General features: G+C 42.5%; 1 long non-coding RNA gene across 1 annotated transcript in view; it reads left to right on the top strand.

Annotated features, from left to right (window-relative positions):
- LOC134478143 (uncharacterized) overlaps window positions 1-17,699 on the top strand; it is a 69,549-nt gene extending 51,850 nt beyond the window's left edge. Inside the window, exons 3-4 of the long non-coding RNA XR_010050587.1 lie at window positions 4,941-5,022; window positions 16,794-17,699. This is a non-coding gene — a long non-coding RNA (uncharacterized LOC134478143). The remainder of the gene's footprint in view (window positions 1-4,940; window positions 5,023-16,793) is intronic.
- Window positions 17,700-19,339: the final 1,640 nt, after the last annotated feature.

Genomic DNA, 19,339 nt, shown 5'->3' with positions numbered 1-19,339 from the left:
AGGTGCACGGCAGCTGGGACGCATGCAGACGGCACCTGTGCAAAAGCCCAGTCTTCACGCCAGAGCGGGTTGAAAACGACCTCGCCACTCGCATGCGCCTGATACGTTCTGAGAGAACAGCACTGTGCAGTAAGCGAACCTTTGCAGTCTTTAACCCAAAACTGAGAAGCACTTTGGAGACCTAGGAATTCAGCGCAAACACTTTGTGTAAACAGCGTTAGAAGAACTAGGGTTGCCTGCAGTTACTCGTGGATAGAATTAGTGCTTGTTTTTATCTTAATCTTGTCTTTACCGTATTTCCCAAAATATTTTTACACTGAAAATATACTTTATTTTTTTTCCAAATCCATTTTATTTCAAGGAGAAAAAGAAAAAGAAGAAAAAAACTCTAAAAGTTTCAAAACATGTCAATCAGGGAGCAATTGTACATACAATGCACATTGTCATCCCCAGATCATTCACAGAGCACAAGATATTGGCATTCAATTGTCTGAACAATACCAGCATAAATCTTCTTCAGTGAGCTCAGAGAAATCAGTAATACAATTTTCTTAACTACTTTTTATGAACATACTACTTTTTCTCACACTAATGAAACAATATGATGTTTACACATGGTCTCAAGTTGTATCCAATTTACCTATAAGTCTCTCCAGTTTATTCTTCTTTATGATTGAGTACTACTCCATGTAGGTTTGGGCTTTTGTTTTGTTTTGTTTTTTGGTCCCAGGGATGGAACACAACCTTGCATATGCCAGGAAGACGCTGTGTCTCTGACCTGTATCCTTGGCCCTCATACTGACTTTAAAATAATGAAAATGCTAAACCGACATAACCTACAGAACAATATAAAATCTGAGACAAAATTCATAACATTTTGCCCAAGTACAAACATGGAAGGAAATTCTATATATTGACAATAATTTCTTTTTCAACATATGGAGAGAAAGAAATTACCACAGCAAGTGATAGATTAATAAAAATGCAATGATGTGTGCTTGAGATAAAACTGAGAAAGTAGCCAGCTGTGGTGACACATGCCTGTGATTCCAGCACTCTGGAGGCTAAGGCAGGTGATCACCATGAGTTTATGGTCAGTCTGGTTACATAGCAAGACCTTGTATCAAAAAACCAAAACCAAACAACCAGAAAAAAAGCAACAAAAACAAAACAAAGAAAAATCCACCAACCACCCCAAAACAAAACCAACCTGAGAAGAAATCCTTTCGCTTCTGAGCAGTATCTCAAATTTAAAATGAAAAGAGAGAAAAGAACAAAAGGCTATATTGTAATTCACATAATCTTTTACCCCCGCATATTCCCTGGACTGTTCAAGAACCCTAGATTTTTGATAATTAAGGCATTATCTGGTAGGTGACAGTGGGGGACGATTAGCTGCTGTAACAGTTATCAGACACTAGAGGGCGCAAGCGAGACTTGAATGATTAATCCAGTTGGAAAGCCCAGAATCCCAATTTCACAGGCTGTTTCAAATTCACAGCTCTTAAGAGATCTGAAACTAGTAGCACTCGGTTTAAAACAAAGCATGAAATTTTAGTGGGTACCATAGACAAATGGCAAAAAAATTTTTTTGTCTTTTTTGAGACGAGGTCTCGCTAAGCAAGTTCAGGCTGGACTTGAGCTCACTTTGTAGCCCAGGCTGGTCTCGAACTCCCAATGATCCTACCACCTCAGCCTCCTGAGGGCTGGGAGTACAGGTGTGAGCCACCACGCCTGGCTCAAATGGTAAAATTTTTTAAATACCTCCCAGGTGCTGTTGCAGTTTAAGTCCCTCCCTTAAAACAACACTGCTACTTGTCAGCTCTGCTTGCAAAGAATTCCATGCCCATCAAAGCGTATGCAAGTATAAAAGTTGGGGGCCTGGGGATGTGGCTCAGTGGTAGCCTAGCACTGCCTAGCACGCTTGAGGTGCTGGTTCAGTTCCAGCACTGAAAAAAAAATGTATTTGAATATAGTAGTAAATGTGCTTGAATGTTGGAAACTTTATGGAAACTCATCACCGCCACCTTTTCCAAAGTGATTTATATAGTCAGGCATAGAGTGCACACTTATAATCCCAGCACTCAGAAGGCTGAGGCAGGAGAATTATCAACAGATTTGAGGCTAGCCTGAGCAAATATTGAGTTCAAGGCCAGCCTGAACTACACGGAGAGATCCTGTTTTAAAAAAAAAAGATTCATAGGTAGCTAGTAAATGTTTTTTGCTGAAATGTTTTTGTTTTTTCTTAGCCTCTCGATTTGCTGTCCTTACCACCCTGCCCCTGAACTAGGTCCGTTAGAAAATCATCATTCATTCACTGTGTCCAAGACAGTGAGCCACGTGCCAGGCTCAATTGCTGTTACTGCAGGCGCTCCATGCGCCTTTCCTACACACAGCGATGCTCGCCACTCCGGAAGGCAGGCACCCCACTTTGTACCCTGAATACTGAGGGCAGGCCATTTGGGCTGTGTTCTTTCCCTAACCCAAGGCAGTGGGCCTCATGGACACGGCCTGGCATGCGGTAGTCCTCCGCTCCCCCACTCACCATGAGACAAACAGGCCACTGTCACCCAACCACATGCAAAGGCGTTCAGGGCCACAAATAAAGTGGGCAGGGAAAGAGAGGTCACAGCTGGAGACCCCTCGGAGAAGGGTTGCAACCCTGCGTCCAGCATGGGCTCTGCTCCTTCAGACCCAGCGAAAGCACGCGTGAACTCACCGCACGCGCGACAGGGGAGGACTGCACATTTCCTGCCCCACCCAGTCACCCGTGAGGGCGCCACAGATGCTGATGAATAAATGAAATGAAGCAGAAGCGGCTTCTCACGGACCTTGTTAGACTAAAGGAGTGCATGAGAGATATTTAGATTTAACACTGTACTCAGTGTGTTATGTTTTAGCACCGTAGGAGAGCGTTTGTAAGTGTGCGATGCAGGTGTCACAGAGGCTGATTCTCTTGGCAAAGCTGGTGGTTTGGAAAGCCCCAGCGTGAAGCGGGGGGGGGGGGGGGGGGGGCTCGCCCTTCCCACTCACTGGCCAAACAGAAGCGCTGCTAGAGGCCATCAGACCTCGTTTCCTCACTCAAACAGCTGAGGCCTTGTATTTGCCTGCTGACACCAGTTTTGGTTACTTTTTGTTGCTACTTCTAGACTCAGCACATGGGGATTTTTCTTTGAAAACAATTCCTTCGAAACACAGCTTTTCTCCTGGCTTCCGCACGTCTGTGTCCTGCCATGGCCAAGTTCAAATGCTACGCCAACGTGCTGACACACACCTCTGATCCCGCACTCTGGGAAGGATTGCAGGATTGGGCCTAGCCTGGGAAACTTGGCAACTAGATGAGAACTCGTCTTGGAAAAAAAAAAAAAATTAAAGGGCTGAGAATGTAGCTCAGTGGAAAGCCCCAGATTCAGTTCCCAGAACCACAAAGATAAAAATAAAATCAACAAAATGTTGGGGAGGATGGAGCTAGAACTCATCACTGATATGAATGCTGCTACAACAATGCATAAGAAAAAAATTGGCATTGTCTACGAGAGCTGCATATATATGTATCAAGCCATTCCCCTCCTGGAATGGCTCACCTTTAACAAACCATTCCATTCCATTCTTACAGATCCCTGTAAGAATGTCCACAGTAGTTCAGTGATAAAGGAGTGGCCTAAAGTGTGAACTACCCAAACATCCACAGAGAGGGTAGAAAAACTGTCTAAAGTAAGAACAGCTGATTTATCACTGTGGGCAACAATGTGAACAATGTAGATGAATCTTACAAACATATAGTGAATGAAAGAAAATCCATCCGAAAGGGTCATTCTGTAAGATTACATTTAAACAATGTTCCAAAAAGGGGTGGTACTAAACTTAGTCCTTTGATGTCATAATATTGATTATCCTAGAGGAGGAAAGAGTACAAGAAAGGAATAGAGGTGCTCATAGAGTTCTATTTTTGATCATAGTACTGCGTAAGCAAGAATGCTCAGCTTGCAAGTATTTATGAAGCTGAGTACTTGAAACTGGTATTTTTTTTTGTGTATTCTTTTCCAATATTCCAGTGAAAATATCAAAACAAAAATGAAAACAACATAGAGTACCTTCTTTGCTTTCTGTAGATTCCAGAAAAAGCTCTAAAACCAAATAAATATTTTGCTAACTGTAGTGGAGCATGCCTATAATCTCAACACTCAGGAGGCTGAGGCAAGAGAACTTCTGCAAGTTCAAGGCCAGCCTGAGCTACACACAGACCCTGTCACAAAACAAACAAGCCCCAACCAAAGAAACAAAAACTCATAACAACTAAATAAACCACAAACAAAAAACTAAAATTAACTAGTTTAAAGTTGTTTCCTCCCTCTATGGAATTGAGCCCAGTACCTTGCATGTGCTAAGCAAGTGTTCTAACAATGAGCTACACGACCAGCTCCAGCTGGACCTTAACCACTCTTTACACATGGTAGGCAGGAGTTAGACAGACAGCGTTAACTCCAGCACTTATTGTGAAACTTATCTATTTGGAAAGTAAGTTCAACATGTAAGTAGTATTCAAAATTCAAAAGGTCATTAGTTATTAATGAGATTAACTATGCAAACATGACCTTGTTGAATAAAGCAATAAAAAGGAAAAGATTAAAACCCTGTTTATTATATAAGTTTTTTTTTTTTTTATTCTTTTGAGTCAGGGTCTTGCCATGTGGCCTAGGCTGATCTCAGACTCTCATGATCCTCTTGCCTCAGTTGGGATTACAGATGTGAGCACCATGCATGGGCAGTGTGTCAGTTTTATTTTTAAATGGCTGTTAAAGGCAGCATTGCTTTCTCCACTTGGAGTTTAAAACTTACAGCAGTTAAAAGTGAGTTTTAGAATTATAAGGATTTCAGGCAAAAGTTTGTTTAATGCAGTCATTCATCTCTTCTTTTATCCGTCACCTTCCTCCCTGCAGTGAGCAGAAGACATGAGACTTCCTGTTATGTGGCCTCTGTGTGGTGGCAAGGGGAGGAGGCAGCCGATGCACAGATGGAGAGGTAAGTGCTGTACATGTTAGGTGAAGTGAAGTGCTTTGGAGAAGAGTGAAGTGGACAAGAGCAGGAGACCAGGCTAGGAAGGTTGCAGCTTTAAATAGCTGTCCTATGAAGACTTTGTCATTTACCCAGCAAGAGCTGGAGCCATTGGGGTTTTTCCTGTTGTGTTTTTATTAATAACTTTTTTATCTTGGGATAGTTTGATGCTTCTGGAAAAGCCACAGACATAGCACAAGTAACTCAGCTTCTTGCCTTGACTGGGCAGAGCCAGTAGGGACCCCAGCAGTAAATAGCCTAACCATGGGCATCTCTACCAGTGCTGCCTTATCCAGTGCCCTGATGTCGTCAGCATACGACATCAGGTACATATCTGCTTGTACAGGTACATTGCTGAGGTAAATGTCTCAAAATTATGAAGCCAAAGTGGGAATGTTTCTATGAACTAATATCTACACTTTAAGGAGGTGTTACTAGTTTTCCTGTGACAGTCTTTTGCCAGTTCCGAATCTGGTTCAGGAGATGACAGTGAGGCAGGAGACAGCAGTGTGGCAGACTAACCAGAGAGGTGGGCAGGACCTGGTAACTGAAGAATCCCAGAACCCAAACTCATGACAGCTCTCAAGGGCAGATGTGAACTTCTCACAAGAACTGCAGTAGCACTGGACAGGCTGGTCTACACCTGAGGCCTACCTGAAGCGTGGGAGATACAAAAGGACAGTGGATGTCCAACTCTCTGCTATTGTCCTGAGTGCTGTCTTCACAGCGGCCCATGCTCACACTGTAGGGTGTGTTTCTTTTCCTATTTTTCTCTTAGTCCAAGCTCACACTGTAGTGAGCCTGTTTCTTTTCTCACCTTTAACAAACATAAAATCTTGTTCCTTTCTCTGCCTGTCTTGGCCCAGTCTTTGTTCAGGACAGAAGAAACCTAGAAAACACCTCTAGAAGGAGACCCAGCACCCAGAACCTGGTAACAAAATTGCATTTAATTCTTACTTTCTCCTTCATCTCCTTTGGTCTAATGATTCACTTTTGACATCCTCCAAAACTTGCAAATCTGGTTTTTTCATGTATTACTGTACAGAACTGAGCTACTTCTTCTGGAAAAAACCAAAAGAAAAAAAATGTTTAAATACTGGAGTGGCATGGGTCTATTCCATTCTCTATGATGCTTGGGTAAACACACACAAAGCCAGTTAGATGATGGCACATAAAGGTGGGTCTAAATCCCATTTTGCCACTTTCACATGTGTGACACTCCTTACTTTTCAACATACCAAGTGAGTAAACACATGGATGGCTTCCTGTATCCCTCGGGGAAAGGTACTAAGATGCACAGCCAGCAATTATAATGCTAAAAGACAAATTTACAGTAGTAATTTAAGGGATGGGTCTGTTGGACCCAGGTTTATGCCTTGAGATTAATGTTCAACATGATGAATTAAGTCTTCCATCTATTTCTAGATATAAGTAATAATTTATGTATGAAAATTTAGTTCTGTGTCTGACTCTCAATGAATATTTGTCAAATGATTCAGAAGCAACCAGACAGCAAATGACAAAGGCATGGTCACTTACCTGTGGGGCCACAAGGACTCCCCTTCCACTTCTCTCATCCCATCACTTGGTGTTTACCTTCGTTTTCTTTGTCAGATATGTAGTTGGTTTTGAAAACCACATCTTCCCTTCATCTTGACCCTATGCCCTCTCCTTTTTGTCCTGGAGTTGGTTTGCTCTGCTACAAGAAGTGAAAGGCCTAATGGAGGGAAGTCAGTTGCGCCTATCCAGCCTCCTTTCCTCCTGAATAAGAGTTACTTATTTGATTTTCTACTTTAAATGTCTTCCAACCTGCTGTTAGCACCTCGGGGAGTGGAGAAAGAATTACTCTCTTGACCCCAGCCTATTTTTTAGAGATTCCTGTATTTAAATATAATAGAAGCCATGATTCTGCAATTCTTCCACTTGGAATGTACTCCTTGAGTTCCTGTTTATCTCTTAAAATTCAGGTGAAATATCATCCTGGTAAATCCTTCCCTGACCACCTCCATACCCCCGATAGGAATTCTGTGCTGGATTGGGAACCCAGCCTCCTTCTGTTATGATTTCAATGTTTTTATTGCCCCCAAATTTTCATATGGAAATTCTAATCCCCAGAGAGATGCAATCAGAAGACCAGGCCTTCAGGAAGAGCTTAGGTCCTGAAGCCAGAGCACTCATGAGTAGGAATAGTCCACCATGGTTTGAGTGAGGCCTGAGTAGCCCCCAAACACCCACTGTGGTTAACAGTTTGGTTGCCAGGGTGGTGATGTATTCTGGGGTGACTGCTCAGGCCACTGGGGATTGCCCATGGAGGGGGCTATGGAAGGCAGCCCCTCCCTCTGACTGTTTGATCACATGCACTCTTTTACACACGTGTGTGTGTGTGTGTGCACACATATGCACACACTCATGGGGGAAAGCAGCAGTATTTTCTACAACATGGTTCCTGTGGAAATTGGTTTTATGTCTCTCATTCTTTATGTCTGAAACTTCAGCCTATCCAGAGGGTGCAGAAATAAATCTTCCAGAACTCAGCAAGTTGAGAAGCCTTTCTGGCTGGATACCAAAGACAATAAAGAAAGACTTGCACCCTTTTGGCCAAAGCGTTCTGTTTCATGACTATACTGAAGGAGACTTTGACATCCAATGGAACCATTAGGTCCTTCAGCATGATTTGTTTTTCAACAGTGAGTAAACTATAGAAATTTTCTAGATCTCTGTTTTCTTCATGTCAATATTAATGGAGTTGAACCAGGCAAGATACGCTTCTTAGGCTTTTAAATGCTATATGTCTATTTTAGTATTCAATTTGACAGAAAATCTAGTTAAACAAACTGAGAAGGTATAACAGTTAAATGCAAATTCTCTATTTAAAATCAAATTTTCACAGTCATTAAACTGAGACCCTGAAATGTAGTTTTCTCTGCACTTGTTTGATTTCAGTGACCCTCACTAGCGATGCAGTTAAATACGTTACATATGCACCTCATTGTGACTGGATTCTAACCTCCTGTCAGCAGAGGTGTTTTTGGCCTGTTTAACATGATTTCTCTTTCTTAATACGGTTTTATTGTTTGGCTGCCCACCAGCCTTAAGTATCAGCCCTGAGTCATGGGAGAATTCTCCATGGCAGGAACCCTGCCTTCCCAAGCTAGAGGCCCCCAAACTTAGTTCCTGGCTCTAACGCAGCTGGGAGGTTAGCAGAGCTGTGGCTTAGGTCACTAATTGGACACATGACCTCAAGGCCTACGGAGACTGAGCAGCTGAGGAAGCAGAGGAACAGATGTGCACATCTTCTAGTGGGGGCCCACCACAGAGGCTCTGCAGAGCAAGGTGTGGCTGTGTCTGGTGGCAGCAGGGTGGTGGCCGGGGGACACTGTGGATTTGAGGTAGGAGACTGGAGCTGGGGCAGAACCAGTCAAGTGAGTGAGTGTGACATGCCTTCGGGGAGACCCAGGGCACATGCCTAGCACATAGGACCCAGGGTGACCCAGTTTCTGAACACTGCAGATGGGCCCAAACAGGTAAGCACTGTTCTCAGTTCTTCATTTTCACCCACCAGGAAATAAAGGGAACCTTCAACAGGACAGCTCATATCCACAGCCAGGCCAAATGACTTTCTGATAGGGCAGTGTCCTGATGCTGTCTGTGTGAGAGAGAAGTAACCAAGGAATCCAAGCCACAAAAACCCCTTCCCTTGTCCTCGTGGCTGCTGTAAGCCTGTCTCCTGGCCCACTGATGCTCTCCAGAGCACACTTGTCCACCTTCAATGCCTGTTGTCTTTGTGTGTGATCCAGTTCTTTGTTCACAACACCAAGAACCTAGGAGTAATTTCCTTGGGACCCACAGCCAACACCAGATGGTGAAGGATGCTATCCATTTGCAGCAGCCTGACCCTGGCCCGGTGTGAACTTCCAAATACACTTCAATAAACTTCTTCTTGCTGAAACTGGGTAGAGTGACTTCTCCTGGCAAACAAGAACATTGACCTGTGGTGTTCGGTATCCAAATACTCTTTTGTGCATTAAGGAGATAAATATTTACTTTACAAAGAAAAACAAAACAAAAGTAATTATATATAGATATATATCTCAGTTGTCTCTTCTTACCTCAAGATATTTTTTAGTTCATAAAATATTTATGTATCAACAAACCTTGTGCTCAGAGCTAAATGGATCTGGTGATTAGTAGGACACAAGCTCTGTCCCTAGGAGCCCACATCAGCTTCAGAGCAGAGAAGCTAACCCTGGAAGATGTAATAATTATACTAACACCAAACATGAGCAAGCACACGGCCTGCTTGAGGTCCTCTGGGGCTCCACAGCTCCCCCATGGCCCTGAAGCAGGACAGCTGTTGTCCCGTTCAGGGGAAGCAGCTGCTCACACAGGCTGAGGCCAGTCTGCAGCACCGCCAAGCAGGGAGCAGAGCAGGGTGTGCTTCCATATCTCACCCCACCCCACACCAGCCCCACTCTTGTGTCCATCTTACCAGCAATATTTGCAGGCTTCCTACTCAAAAGTGCACCCTTTTCACATAAAGCTGGAAGCCAACAGTCACAACTAACCAGGAAAAAAGAAAGATTCCTCTGCTTCTTTTCAAAGGTCAAATCAAGACCTCATCACAGATGGTGGCCCTCAGCTTCCTGTGGCACATCTGAGAGGGACTAGAACTCTTAAAACAGTCTAATTGCTTCACCTCTCTGCCCTGTTCTTAACCCTCTGTGGCTTAATCTCTCTCTGTCTCTCTCTGTCTCTCTCTCTCTCTCACTGTCTCTCTTTCTCTGTCTCTGTCTGTCTGTCTGTCTCTCTCTCTCTCTCTCTCTCTCTCTCACACACACACACACACACACATACGGTCTAGCTATGTAATTCAAGCTGCACTTAAACTCACTGTGTAGCCCAGGTTGGCCTCAAACTCACCCAGATCTACCTGCCTCAGCCTCCCAAATGTTGGGATGATAGGTGTGTGCCACCACACTTGGATGTGGTTTATTTTTAAAACAGGAGTCAAAATGAATCAAACCACACCTTGATTAAAGCCTTCCAGGGTTGGAAAATCTTTCTTGAAAGTAGCCTTTCTAGGAAGCACTTCTTGGGTCCTTCCCCACCAAAATGTAGATTTATCTCACAGGGACAAAGAGGTCTGTAAGCAGAAGAAGAGTAGGATGAGGGCTTCTAGATTTTCTGGCTAATCCTGACTAGAAGGAGTTCAAATTTTACTCCCTAGGAACAGGTTCATGGACAAGGCTATCAGAGAAAGGAAAACCAGATAAAAAGGAGAGGTAGCACAAGTGGCACTAGGGTTTATAAGAGAGAAAACTAACAGGCAGAACCCCGAGAGAGCTGAGCACACAGAGCCAAGAGGCCAAGACAGCCTCCTCTCCAGCACCTATAGAATGCAGGGGAGACAGCGTGGGCTGCCCAGCTTTGAGGAAGGCTGTGTTCAGTGTGTCCGTGTGCACACTCTGAATACACATTACTATGGTAGGTATCCCCACAGTCCCCTTACTGACTCTAAGCTGACCCTACACAAGGCTCCTCCTAACTCGTTCTAGAGATAAGGCCCTGACCAGGACAAATAGGAAGGAAGAAGTCACACAAAGCCTGCCAAAAGGAATGCACATTCAGGTTAGGGTGCCTGGCTTTGTCCAAGGGCAGGCCAGAAAGCAAATCAGATTATGAAAAGTTCCATGTAGGGGCAAGGGTCTCTGGCATCCAATAAAAAGAGCCAGGAACAACGAGCCTGTGGGTGTCCATCTCTCTGGAGCCCCCTCCCTCCCTCCAGGGTGCTTCCTATCTTCTGTTTTTATTTCCTTACAAATAAAATGTCTTCCTTTTCTTAGACTCTGTCTCTAATTCTTTATTAGCACTGAGTTTAGCTTGGTTAGCTGCTCATCTTGGTGGAGCAGTGGTCCTCACCCTGGGTACGAGAGTCTCACTCGTGCAGGGTCTGGGATGACCACTGTGGGCCCAAGACAGATGGCTTTCCCAGGATGCAGGACTTTCAGTGGAGAAACTGAGCCAGTACTGGGGCTACCAGGACAGGTAATAGCTCTAGCACCTGGGACTGTGGCTGTCTCCTAACATTTTAAGTATTTGTTGAAAAGAATGAATGAATGATCAAATCAGTAAGAGAAAGAAGCATTTTTAGAGGTGAGTGTAGTATGGTTATTTATTGGCCCTAAAATTAGAACAACATAGGAACATACAAGGCTTTGTCAGCATGGAAGGGGGCTCCATGAATGGGAGATCCATGTTCTCTAATTTCTAGTGCGGAGCTCGCCATTATTGGAAGTGGTTGGGAACAGTATTCCATACCCATTTTTTAGATGAATGGTTAGAATTAGGTCAGGTGTGGTGGTGGTAGCACACCTATAATCCCAGCTATCCAGGAGGCTGAAGTGTGAGGATTGCAAGGTCAAAATCAGCCTGGACAATTTAGAGAGACAGAGTCTAAGAAAAGGAAGACATTTTATTTGAAAGGAAATAAAAACAGAAGATAGGAAGCACCCTGGAGGGAGGAAGGGGGCTCCGGAGAGATGGACACCCGCAGTAAAAGGGATTGGAGAGGTAGTTCAGTGATAGAGTGCTTGTGTGAGGCCATAGGTTCCATCTCTAGTATTGCAAAAACAAAATGAATTCAGTCAGAATGATGACAGCTTTACTTGCTTTGTTTAGACTTAAAAACGGTTCCCACATTTTAAGTGGTGACGGTACCTCTAAAAGTGTTCTTTTCTGCATAGCTCACAGTCCTGGCTCCTGGCTCCTCCCCCTCTCCTGCTTGCTCCCTCCATCTGCGGCAGTCTTGAGGGCTGGGTTGCCCCCAGCCAGTCTGCCAGCACGGCTCGCCCTTTCCAGTGCCCACTCCTCCTACCACTCCCTTGCCTCAGCTCTGCCTGACTTGGGTCTGTGCATAGTATGCAATGCTTTCCCTGTCACTGCTTGGAGCAGATAACAGAGGCTATTGATGAAATGCCACCGCCAGAGCGCAGTGACCTTTCACAGGCAGAATTGTACTCTTCTAAAACTCTTCAGTGTTTTTGTGATTGATTTCACAAAGTCTGTGTCCATTTTCAAGGTAGCTGACTGTACAGCCAAAATGGGTTGCTTAACTTTGCTTACCATTTGACACAAGGTATCAAATCATGGCTTTTAACATACCAAGCTGGGAGTTGTTTGTCCCGCTGACCTTTGCCCCTGGTTTTCCCTGGACGCTTTATCCCTGCAGGCAATTTGCAGTGCAGCCTGGCCTCTTGGCTGGTCTGTACCACTGGCTCTGCTCCCAGTGGGGTTGTCCCAGGGCCATCTGCTGTTCACAGGGGTAAGGGTAACTCTCTAGGACAGCAAACATTTACTCAGGAGCTGGACAGAGCTAGATCAAGCTGGTTTTTTGTAGTTTCGCTGTTCATTCTTTTCTTTCTTTCTTTCTAACAGATAATTACTTGCTTAATTTTTTCCAATCAAATCAGAACCTGTGAAAATCTCACTTTTTAAGCAAATTCTCATTTATATATGCCAAAATATTTATAGTAAATTATGAATAATTTAACATTTAGCATGCTTTTAAATTTTTTCTCTACAATTTAAGAACACGATCCTACATATCTACTCTTAATTCCAACTCCTTATTACCTATTTCATGCTCTGACTCCCCCAGTAGTTCCCACACTACCTTTTGAATTAGTTTTTCCAACCTAGGCCCATACATTCTGTTGGTTTGTTATACAGGGATCTGACTCTGGGATGTGGGGACACCAACCTCTGTAGTGCTCAGCTCCCTTGCTGAAATGGCACAGTATTTGCCAATCACCCACACATGTCCCTCCATATGTGTTAAATGTCTGGATTACTCACAATACCTAATAATACAATGTATGTGCCATGTAAGTAAGTGCTGTACTGTTTAGGGAAATAAAAGTCTGTATGTGTTCACTAGATTCACAATATTTTTCCTGAGTATTTTCCATTGGAGATTGGTTGAATGTGTGGATGCAGCACCCATGAATCTGTAGGACTATCTGTGTGCAGATGAGCAGTCCTAAGATACTGACTGTGGAAGAAGCCAGGCTAACCATCCCCAGGATATGTGATTCACTTAACTGATTCTTGTGGTAGGATTTATCTTGCTTCTATGTCTTTGTGCTATGGTTTAAATTCCCCTCCAATACTCATGCTTGGATGCAGGCCTTGAGATATATTCAGAATTAGAGAAAGCCAGGTGTCAGGGCCACACAATAGCTTGGTGGCTCTATCTTGCCATGTGATATCCTCAGCTGTATTAGAGGGCAGCAAGAAAGGCCCTCACCAGAGACTAGCATAATGCTCTTGGCCATCCCAGCCTCCAGAATTGTGAGTAAAATAAACTTTATTCTTCACATGTTATCCCAGCTTGTAGTATTCAGTTACAGCAAGAGAAACTTACTACAGTACCTCGTGTTCTCTTTCCATTAGAAGTGGAATCCAAAGGCTTGATTAGATTCCACTCAGTCACCATGGGAAGGTACACATCTGTGATGTGGTGTTTCTGATAGCTATTTTTTCCCTTTAATCAGAACTCTTGACATAAATTATGAAGCAAATTTATTTATCTTATTGAAAAAAATTATACCTATCCATAAAAACAGATTTAGATATTACAAAAAGGTATTAGAGGAAAGAAAGTCTTTTTCCTATATTATGCTTTCAATGACTACCCTTTCTTCTGCAGAAGGGAAATACTTCATCACTTTCAAAACATACGGTCATTTAACAGCACATTTAGGAGGTCCTTCCATTTTCCAACATGTTGATTTACTTTGTGCTTTAAGTCCAAGCTTTCAGGTTGTGTAAATGTTTGACAATTCACTTAATTAAAATGCTGCTGCTGGATACTTAGATGGGTTCCAAGATGTACCTTTGCACATATATGAGAATAATTATAGACTACATGCCTTCAAGTGAAATTGTTCATCCAAAGGTGTGTGAATTTCAAATCTTGATAGATATGGTCAAACTGCTTTCCCAGTAGTTTATATGAGATTATATTTTTACAGAGTATACATACAAAACATCTTTTCCCTTGTGCCCGTATCAACAAAAGTATTATTAATTTTTTAGTCTTCCTCAATGACAGGTGAAAAAGGTATCTCATAGGCTTGGTGTGTGCTTACCTCATTTTGAATGTGTTGCTTCTTCTATATTTAATAGATCAAGGGGACTATTTCCTAGATTAAGAGAAGTCTCCCCAGTTTATCAAACATATGCAATGTTTGTGGCAGGAAATCTGATCGCTTTAATCAATATGTTTATCATTCTCCTTTTTTCCTGGTATTAGAAGATATAAAGCAAATATTTCCCCCACCCCAAATAAGGGTACATCTGAGGGAAAGAGAACTTCATTTTCTTCATTGCTTTTGTTGTAATGTCCATTATAGTAATAGTCAGTGGGGTTTGTAGAGGCCCTAGATGGCTGGGTGCACCGAGGGAGATAGGTACACGAGGGCTAAACACTGACCCCCAGAACTTGCTCCAGGAGAGAGAGGGCCTATGGATACCTGAGAGAGAAGAGTCAAGTTGGCTGTCTCAAGCTGGGGACAGTGCATGGCCACTACAAAGCTGCCTGCATGCTGTATCAGTACAGATCCAACAACCTGTTCCTCACATAAGCCCTACCACATGCACCACATCTCCTGGGACATCTGATTCACAGCAACATTTCCACATCTGCAACAGTAGCCACTGAGCAGGGGGACAACACTAGTGCTGAAGACCTTGGTCCCTAGTTTGGTGTCCGCCTCGCATAACAACCACAAGTCCAAAAAACATGTGTAAGTGTTCTGAATGTTGTTGCTTCCCCTCAAAGCATCTGCATGGGTGGGGAGAGGGTTGGGTCAATAAACTTTCACTGGAAGGATGACTATTGATCCCTACTACATATTTTTCCATTTGATTTCACATTATCTAGAATGTATGTGTGTGTATTTATATTTTTACATGGTATACTTTATTACTGTTTTCTTTTATGGCTTTATGATCACAATTTTGATCAACATTGAACTTACTTTGAGAGATCAGCTCCCCCTGCCCCCTGCCCCAGGTGGTTGACCAGTTGTCTATCATTGTTAACTCATCCAACTCCTCCTCACTGATTGAGTTATCCCCTCGTACTGTATTTATATTGCACTGGGCCATCGGTGTTAGATAATGGTAACCAGTGGTTTAAATTACTCTGTTACAGTAGTGATTGTCTGGAAGGGACACACTTTTCTTACTATTCTTCTTTATCTAATTTTCCAATATCTCTACAGAGTTTCCCCCTTTGCAAACTTGAGAGCTTGTATGTTTTTTCCCTTCTAGTCCTAATGGTTCTTTTCTTGGGGTATTACAACTTATTAATCAGCTTAGAGCATTCAACATCTTAAAATATTATGCTTTTCTATGAGCATGAGGTATATTTATTCATCATATTTCATATCCTCTAGTAACATCCTTAAACTTTCCTTCAGTAGGTCTTCTACATCCTTGTTAATTTTCTTCCTTGATATTTAATAATTTTGCTAAAAATTATGGAACAGATCTTTTCCCACTATATTTTCAGTCATCAAGTGCACATAGAAAAGTAGTGCCTTTTGTATATAACTCTTTGCTCATCACAATACTGAATGCCATTGTTTGTAATAGCCTTGCAGATGATCTTCTTGTGATTTCTTGTGGTATAGATCTTTTATCTGCACTAAATAATAATTCAATCTTTGCTTTTTCAATATTTTAAATTACATAAATGTGCTGTTTCTATCACCAGAACAAGTAAGTGAGAGTGGACACATTAGGTTTACCTCCTGGGTTTCATTTTACGGCATGATCATTAACTGAAGTTGAAATACTTTTTCTTAATATGTTTTTATTACATTTGATGTATAATTTAGTCATTATATAAACTATGGAGTCTTTTGATGTAAGAAAACCTTCTTTAAAATTTTTTGTGTTGGGGCTGGGGTGTAGCTCAGTGGTAGAGTGTGTTTTCCACATGCAAGGTTCTGGGTTCAATTACTAGCACCTACATCAAAACAGAACAGAAAGCTTTATTGGTGTATCTGCTTATGTCTTGAGAATGCTACCAACTTTACACTCATCAACATCCTACTGCAGGCCCTGCACATGTTTAATAGCCAGGGATAGCTTGTGTCTATCAACAGTATCCCAACTATGAGTCATCAAGCAAAGCAGCACATCAATGAGGACATTAAATCTTCACTTTGGTTTGATTTTCCACGGCTGCAAGTGGATGTCATGGGTATTATCACTTTTATCATGGGTATTATCACTGAGGCCAATCCTTATGATATGTTTGATCTTATCTTGCTACTCACAGTCTGCGTATCTTTTCAAGCTCATTATTTTTTGTTATCTTCATTCATATCCTTCAATCCATGTCACTTCTGTGACTGTCACATTTTGAAGAACATACTTTAATTATGTTTTTATGTATGTCACAACTGTCAATCTGACAAGACAAAGAATTTCTTTACTCTTTCTGGAAGTCTAAATGCTATGCTGTTTGTTAAAATAGGACTCAACTGATTTGCAATTTTTAATTTCATTTAAAAAATTTTATTAGTACATGTTTATAGTAAATAATGACTACATTCATTATAGGGAGTTGGTATATGTGCAAAACATGTCTTATTTTTTTTTATCCTCTTCCTCTCCTCTCCTCTCCTCTCTTCCCTTCTCTGTCTCTCTGATTTTCATTTTTATAGGTCAATGGATCTGGACTGAAAAGCACTTCTTTAGCACCTACCATGCAGCGTTCACTTGCAGGTCACACTGCTTTCAGTCTGCACAGTATGAAACTGGATGGATGTCTTGGCTTGTGCTGGTGCAGCCTGGAAGAAGGGACTCAGAGGGGAGGGCACCTTTTCACTCTGACCCTTTCCACAGCACCACACTCTGCCCTCTCCCACAAGTTCAGTCCGCTAAGTGGCAGTTGAGTGAGCATCCATTCTGGAGTGCAGTGTTGGGGACCAGGCTGTGCTAGAGTGTGTCCTAAGAGAGCTGCACTACCCACGTGACTTCATGATGCCCCTGAATGTGTCCGGAGTGCCCACCACAATCCAGACTCTAGTTTAAGAATCCCGTCATCTCACTTAGCTTACAGAGCACCAAGAAGGGTACTTCTATACTGTTACCCTCATCTCGAGAATGAGGAAATGAAGGCACAAAAGTTAAGCACCTGTCTAGTATCACACAGTCTGGAGCATCAGGTCTCCTAAAAATCCAGGCTTTTCTATCTGATAGGCTGTGCAAGAGGAAGGACAGGAAAAGTGTAACAACTGTCTCTAACTGTTGAAAGTGATCATATGATGGAAACCATAAGTTTGTCCTGTGTGTATATAGCATAAGACCCCTCTCCCCTGGCAGTAAATTCAGTTTCTTAGTTGTCCAGGTAATAGTTCTGGTTACAGTCCTTGATACTTTTGTCTCCCAGAAATGCTGGTCACTATGACACATATTGTAAGAAATAATCTCCAACTGACAAGCCACTCTGCCTCTGTACTTCCTGCTTGCTTATCTTATATAAGCCCTAGACCACCAGAGGTCAAGGCCTAATGTTCTGCAAATGACCCCAATCGGTGTCTGTCGACATAAATAAATCAGCCTCCAAATCCTGGGTGTCATTTTGATATTTCTGCTTGCATATTTGGAGCAGTAGGCATAAAATGTTGGTAAGTAGATTTCTTTCTTTCTTTTCGTAGTTAACCAGAAACGTGTTTATTCAAGAAAATTCCTTACAGGCTATTATAGAATACCCATCATATTTTAATGATATAGAGATACAGACAAAGGCCTAAAGGAGAGTTACACACAGAAGAACAAGACAGACATTGGAGCTTTTGTGCAAGCACAAACCTGACCTTAGAAGGGAAGGTGAACTATTGTAACAGAAACAATTGCTCACTATACTCAAAGAGGACCACATCTCAGAACTGGAAATTCACTTCAATAGACAAAATGGAAACAAGACTTGTTCTGTGTGTAACAAGAGCACAAAATTCAGTGTCTCTTGCCACAAGGAGAAAGAATATACTCAAGGAGGTTATTAGCAGTTTTGTGCAGAACTAAAGCCAACAAAGCAGCGCGGCATGGGCCAGCACATCACCAGCAGTTCAGGTGCTCTGAGTTCCAGCACCAGATCAGCACACAGCCTTCTCCTCTCCCTCCCTTACTGGATACCCTCACAGTCACACACCCATTTGTGCAGTGATCTGAAGGCTGCGCTGTCCCAGGAAGTGCACACCTTACCAGCAGTTAAGGGTTGGAAATTAGGCTAAAAGCTCTACATTTAGCAAAAAGCTGTAGGACATGGCCTCAGTACTTGCTGCTGATGAGCGAGGAGATGCTGGTAAGTTAGGCCTCGGTAAGCCTGTTCCAGTAGCAGCCATGACAGGCACTACACATTCACTGGTGACATCCTAGAGCAGGCCCTATAGAGTAAGCCATGTCCTGCTAGTGAATGTTAGCAGGCATGAAATTTCATAAGTGTACAACTTTTTAAATATTAACTGAAAAAATAGTATTTCATTTACACTTACTGAGGTCCTTATAATAGTTCTGAACATGTAAGTCTTCCCACTGTGCTTTCCAGCATGAAAACATGAAGGGCAAGGACAAAGAGTACAGGCCCAGTAAAGCAGTCTTCAAAGACAGTAAGCTGAATTCTACCCTACAGACATAGGCTTTCATCCTTGCTCTTAAAATGAAGGGATTTGGGGACCCACAGGGTCAGTGAATTTGGTCCTGCTCTCGTCTGCCATGTACATAGCCTTAAAGCCTTAAACATCTTTTAAGAACAGGCTGAATGTGCTAACAAGACTGCATTCAAGCAGTTACTGAGGAAATGAAGGAAAGAAATGAAAGGAGGACCAATTATTGATTTTAAACTATGATGGTCTTTTAATTCTCCCAGTCAATATATCACATGAGAGAAAGAGGGAGTTGGCCTACTTTTCACTTGGTTGCTCTATCAGCTCCATTCTCCTATGTTTTAAAATAAAGCAGCTGGAGCCAGGTATAGTATACATATGTAAAGCATCTGAGCAGACCTCCAGAAAGATTCCTCCTTCATTTTGATTTGAGTTTGTAGAACCACAACTTCCCACACTTGCGTCAATGTCTCTTCACTTACTGTGTTGACAATGACATGATTTTGGTCATACTGTGCACCCCTTTGATATCTCATGCTCAGTTTGCCTTCAACTTGATGCCATCCTGCATGCAACACAGCTTTCTTTTAACACAAATCTGA

This window comes from Cavia porcellus, unplaced genomic scaffold (genome assembly GCF_034190915.1).
Source record: "Cavia porcellus strain 051 isolate PalLab524CR breed Dunkin Hartley unplaced genomic scaffold, mCavPor4.1 scaffold_11, whole genome shotgun sequence".
Lineage (NCBI taxonomy): Eukaryota > Metazoa > Chordata > Mammalia > Rodentia > Caviidae > Cavia > Cavia porcellus.
Note: the sequence above shows the minus strand (reverse complement) of the source record. Positions and strands in the feature narration are given on the sequence as shown.